Source organism: Spinacia oleracea, chromosome 2, assembly GCF_020520425.1.
Source record: "Spinacia oleracea cultivar Varoflay chromosome 2, BTI_SOV_V1, whole genome shotgun sequence".
Classification (NCBI taxonomy): Eukaryota; Viridiplantae; Streptophyta; class Magnoliopsida; order Caryophyllales; family Amaranthaceae; genus Spinacia; species Spinacia oleracea.
In genome coordinates this window covers 18,262,220-18,268,878 of record NC_079488.1, presented here as the reverse complement: position 1 = coordinate 18,268,878, position 6,659 = coordinate 18,262,220, and positions in this window count along the sequence as shown.

Here is a 6,659-nt window from a genome sequence, read left to right as displayed (position 1 = left end):
AAATTCTAGTTAATTGAATCTAAGGCGGATCCGAACGTGCTGTGGACTATCTACGGAGGGACTACACTTGGAGTCCTAAACTTGTTCCTGTTCGGTTCGGGAGCAGCTAGGGAAGGCACACTACAAATGTATGCATCCTAAATTATGCTAATTAGTATGTGGCAATTAATTTGGATTCCTGGCTTTATGGTTTTTCCGCATGAAATATATATGTTTTATATTTGTCATAACCTAGCACATAGTTCCGCAAATCTTAATACGTTAGAGAGAGAGAAATAGAGGCAACCAAATCAATAATTTCAACCATCCGACCCCATACCCCATCAATTCATATGTCGAATCAACCCATGGAGTTATAAAAAGAGGGAGAGGAAGGACACTACCGGATAGTAGGTGTAGACGCCTACATTTGGTCCCCGGCTATAAGCAATAAGTTCGCAGACCACTTGACAAACACATTCCTAAATGACGAATATTCTAAGACTGACTGACTCATTTACCATAACCCTAAGTTTCTATTTATAGTAATTGCTATTTATAGTAGTTGCCGTCTAAGTGCCTGCTAAAAATACTAAGCCGTTCGAGATAGATTTATGTCAATGGAGTTTTAATTGCATTCTAGTTAAGATTCTAAGAATTTTAGGAATTTTCCTTGCATTCTAATTAAAATCCTAATAAAAGATTGAAAAGCATAAAAGAATTCTATCCGAATAAATTCATAGAATCCTAAAAATACAAAAAAAAAGATTAAAAACAGTTTTGGTTGAATAAAATTAGAAAATAAGGTTTAAAAGGGTTTAATACGGCATAAAAACCGAATTAAAATCAGGAAACTGAGAAAAACGCATGAAAGTCGATTTGTGCGCAAGATATTTCTTGCGCGCACAGGGCCCAGCGTAGCTTATCACTCCTTCTTGACCTCATGTGTCACAATATTCTCACGGTACAATCCTAATCTTATCCATACTCAATTGCTGAACAAATATGGCGTTGACACTGCAGCGTGAGACATTTCTTGCGCAGAAGTGCCACGCGCGAAAGATCTTTTACGCCTAAATGTGTTTCAGCGCATCTCAAATTCTGACAATTCCCAACTTCCATGACGCCTATTTCCTATAAATAGGGCCTCAAAACAACCGAGTATAAGGAACCAATTCATAATCTCATACTCTCCACAAGCTTTAAGCCTAAGTCAAGAAGATCCCAATATATACACCCTCCGTATAAGCACCCGAATTAAGCTTGGATTGTAACACCCTAATAATTCCTTGCTTTTTATAAAAAAATTTCCAACTTAAAACACAGGAATTACCAAGATATTACCGCCACCGTGATAACGGCTAAGGGTATTTACCAGAATTACGCAGCGGAATTAACTAACTTTCAAAACGTAATAAATAAATAGTTAATGGTCATTAACCAAGTTGGAACCGTTGAGGCCCAAATTCAAAGTAATAAACCATTTGAAATCCATTAACTGAAAATAGTAGTTGTAGGCACCTACTTTTGTCCCCATTCCCGAAAGGGAAGGTTCAATGATGAAAACATAAATCTCCACTTGACAACGCATCTCCTATAAAATAACGAATCTCAATTAACCTTCTCGTTTCACCCGAAACCTGCTATTTATAGAAACCTGCTATTTATAGAAACCTGCTATTTATAGAAACCTGGTATTTATAGAAACCTGCTAAAAATAGTAACTGCCGTAAAGGGTAGCTTCTAAAAGTGGCAAGTCATAAAAGATAGAAACCTGTCAGAATTAGGTGTTGCACTCCAACATAAATCCTAAATGAGATAGAAAACTGCGAGAATCCTATTCCTAATATGATTCGGAAATAACAGTTACGTATTAATTAAAATCCTAACGAGCCTAGAGTTCGCAACGGGCCCAGACGCATTCCGTCATGAAATTGATACGCACTAAAAGACTCGATTAAGTCTCAAACACTACGGATTTCAGGAATCTGAATCTGACTAAGAAAACAGCCCAGACCCTATTTTCAACGCCTGGCTCTGGGCGCCGAAATCTTCGGCGCCCAGGCCTGGGCGCTGGAATTACCTGGGTACGTGTTTTTTCCTAATTCTTTGTGGATTAGAGCTCTGCAATTCTATCTTTCCACAAACTCTGTTCTATAAATATAGCCCAAGTTCGACGTGAAATTACAACACACAATTCATATTCTGAGTATTGACTCCAACCCCTAGCCTAAGCCTCACGCTGCGAAATTGTTCACGCGTTCTGTCGCAATCGATCCATAAATCGAACAGAACGTATCCTGTCCCATAATTTGAGATTCGTTAAATAAAAAGGAGAAATAGCAAAGTCAAAGTGGTTAGTTTTCTGAGAACCGTGACGCACCTCTCAAGGGTGCGTCGTAATGTGCCCCTTTTCTATGATTTAATTGCTTCCCTCGCCCTTTTTATGAACTGTTAAACTAACTAAATCTGATTGTTCTACCACGCCTAACAAATATAATATTTTTGTGAAATTGGATTATCATGCTAGGTCCCTTAATGCTATTTAAATCAGATAATCGCGATCGATCTAGTATTATATGTTGCATATTGCTAAAATCAACTCAGATTAGTTTAATAGTTAACGCATGTCCCTTCAATTATTTATGCTGAGCTAGTAAGGATATCCTTCCTCTGGAGTTATCGAAGAGCGAGTACTCCTCTCGGTAGTTACAGTCCCCCGAACCCTCAATCTCTACCCTGCGGGTGTATGTTGAGCGATCCCCACCACCAGGGATCACAAGGGAACCTACGGCCGTCGTGGTCAAACATAATTGCACTCCCTTTATGTCACGATAACCGGGTTTTGTCAGTTTTTCTCATTGTCGTTAAAAACTGAATGACGACTCCTATATTACTAGTCAATTGGGTGTAAACTCACAGGAAATCCAATTACACTTGATTGAATAAAAAGAATCGTCACACCCACGAGGGACGAGGTCACGCATTAGCCTCGTGCTTTTTCGACCCCCTCACAGTGGCGACTCCACTAGGGATAGTGAAGGAATACTCGTGCTTGTAGGTAATCAAAATAGCCGAAGGGTGAAACGATCCTACCCCGCATTTATTTCCCCATCAAGTTGGGACGACCTGAAAATCGGCATATTAATGTGAACGGGCAGAACCGCATAATGAATCTTGGCTCCCTCAGAGAGTTTGGACTAAGGATACCCATCGCCAATCGGGGGGTGCATACGCTTCGAATGTTGTCCACTCGGCACTTTCGCTAGTAGTACACCCGTCCCAAACCCAATCGCTCGCTCATTAGGTCCCTCTCGCCTGCATGCCCCCTTGGCTTGCACTTGCGGGTTGGCCTCTTGGGCGAAATTCGTCTGTTGAAGACACTACCTCGACCGGGGCATGTGTTGGATCTACGATAGAAGCGGTACCAAACCAGGCGCAAATAACTACCCATAGAAGCTTATCATAAACTACATGACATGTTATTATTGTCTCATGATGAATGTTAGTTATGTGTAGCGAAATATATGATTGTGTGTGACAAACTATCCTAGAAAACCAACGACCTTAAAAATTGCCCAAACATTCATAGACTAATTTGCCAAAGAGTTATACCGAAATACGTGTTCCGCAAACCCGAATGATCGCCCCAAAAATAAGCGACACTCGGGATGGCCTGTAACGAATCCCACAAACGCTGCACAACGCGTAAAGGACGTTATTAGGCAAGCACGCAAATTGAAGTCGCATAAACAAAAGTAGACGCAAACAGAAAACGAGAATCAGCCAGGGACGCATTTTCAACGCCCCTGGCTGGGCGCCAGAATTTCTCACGCCCGACGCTAGGCGCCGAAGTTGCTGCTTGGCCTTCTGGTCAGGCGCAGCAGCCTCGGTGCCCGCGCAAAAGAAAAAAACACGTAGCACCAAAAAACGTTCGTAAAAAAGGAATTGCTACGAAGGCGTAAGAAAAAGCACTCGATTCAAGAGGCGACTTAAAAAAAACAAATAATAAATAACTCTTTGTGTCGTTGATAGGCCTCCTACGACGACAATGTTCGGCACCGAAACCGAACACGCTAATAACTACGAATGTCACACGGGCAAGTGTTTCGAAAATTCAAAGAATGACAAAAAAAAAAAACCAAAAAGTATACCAATAAAAGAAAGAGCAAAAAACTAATAGAGAGAGTCCAAGTCTAGACTAAGTAATGCTTGAAACTTTGGGAACCTAAACTTTAGCTTATCTTATGCCTAGGACTGGTCCTGCCACTTGGTGCCGATCAGGGAATCAACGGTTAGTGCGTCTCAAAGATACATCGCCAACATCAGGTTTATTGACTTCAAGCTCCGTCCGTCATCCCTCATTTCAAGGATCTCCGCTTCCCCAACCTCGATTCGCACCTTCAAACATGTCCATCGAAGATTTGCGAGACTAGATGGTCCAAATAACCCAACTTATGGGCCAATTGAAAATGGAAAATGAAGCTTTAGCGGCTGCACAAGCCAAAAATGACCTCAATAACGAGAAGAGGATTGAAAAAATGGTCCTACAGCAAACCATGGGGAGCAAATACTTCTCCCTCGATCCTGAACCTTTTCCTGGCAAACTACCAGAAAAGTTCAGTTCATCTGACTTACCAAAGTTCAAGGCCACGGACAATCCCCGTGATCATCTACTGAGCTTTGTGAATGCCATGAACTTGAAAGGCGTGGACAAGTCCATGTATTTACCTGCCTTTCCTTTGTCCTTGTAACCTGTGCCGCTCAAATGGTACTATCACCAGGACCCTAAGCTCTTCCCCACTTGGGAAGACTTTGTCAATGTCTTCATCAAGCAATACTCGTCGAACATGGATTTCCAAGTCACCATGCGCGAGCTGGAAGTTCTCTTCCAAAAGAAAAATGAGGGTTTCACAACCTACTTTGCTAGATGGAGGGACCAGGCGGCCCAGCTAATCAATAGGCCTCCTGAAACAGAATTGGTCCAAAAATTCATTGACAACCTGGACCCGGCTTACAGACAACACCTTAGGTACCTGGGACTCGACACTTTCAAAAGAGTTTATGATGTGGGAATAAAGATCGAGGACGACCTCGCCAAAACCATACAAAGCAAACCCACATATAAAAACAACACCTATAATCGGGGTAACACACCCCAAGCCCAAGAAGTCCATGCTGTAGAAGAGACTCCCGCCCGAAGAAGCCCTGGAAGATGGGTCCGAGACCGAAAGTTTGCCCCACTCAGGTCGACTTTGGTACAAGCCTTTGAAAGATTAACCAATCAAGGAAAGTTGAGACCTATAGGCCCCACCCGTGACCCTCCTGTCAAAAGCAAATATTGGGTCGAAGGTACTTACTGCAAATTCAATCAATAAAATGGGCATGACACTGAAAACTGCTGGAACCTAAAGAATACCATCCAAGACATGATAGAGGATGAAGTGATACCTCTCCCTAACGTTGGCAAACCCAACAACAACAAGATCCCACTCGGCTCTTGTCACATCTCTCTCGACCAACCAGAAAATGAGAACTTCGACCCTACGGTGTACATTACACCTCAAGGTACGTGCACTACTCGCTGTGGTCCCTATGGATCGAATCGAGAGAGAAGTGTGCGGTGTGTGGGATGATGATGCTGAAGATATCTACCTATCTCAAGTGTCGGGCCAGGACCTCTTTACTGAAACTTGGCCCGGGTATGCTCTCATCGACACCACCACTCAAGAACCCGAAGTCGACAACCTCACCAGATCAGGAAGAATATACCAGCCTGACATTCGCCCACCTCCTATGGACGATATCCCAGTCAGACAAGCTCCTGAGAATGGACGGCACACCACCGTCGCAGAAGTCATTGAAAATCCTCTTTTGAAACAATTGAAAAGAACCAAGGCCGAAATTACCATCTGGGATCTCATGTGTACCTCAAAAGAACATCGCGAAAAGCTTATTCGCTCACTTGACCTCATCTCAGTGCCTACAGATATCACACCTGACTCATTGGTTAACCACGTCACGAGAGATGCTGGGGAAAAGGCCATAGTTTTCACTGACAAAGATTTACCCAGGGAGGGGGGTGCCCATAACAAAGCCCTCTATCTAGTAGTTGGATGCAAAGGGAAAAACATCCCCCTAGCGCTCGTAGATAACGGTTCGGCGTTTAACGTTTGCCCGTTGCGAACCGCCCATTGCTTGGGACTAGGAAGCGATGACTTCCAAACCTCCACACAAGGGGTACGAGCCTATGATAACTCTCGAAGGCCTGTGTTGGGAAAAATCAACCTTACCATACAAACCGGGCTTGTGGCACGCACCACGGAGTTTCAAATAATCGACATCAAGCCCACTTTCAACCTCCTATTGGGGCGACCTTGGCTCCATGACTTAGGAGGTGTGGCTTCTACCCTGCACCAAATGGTTAAACTTAACCATAACGGGGTAATACTAGAAATCCGCGCCCCTCCTCTCGACGTCAGTTGTACTATGGTTGGAACGGCCGAAACTGCAGAAGACCTTTATGGGTTTCAAATGGAAGAAGCAATCCAGTTCATTGAAGACTATGATCCAGCATTCCTAGACCCGCATGCATCCCGGGTCATCCCTAGAATGCTGCTAGCTCAAGGTTATTTCCCAGGAACCCCATTGGGCATAAGGAAGAAGGAATGCACATTCCA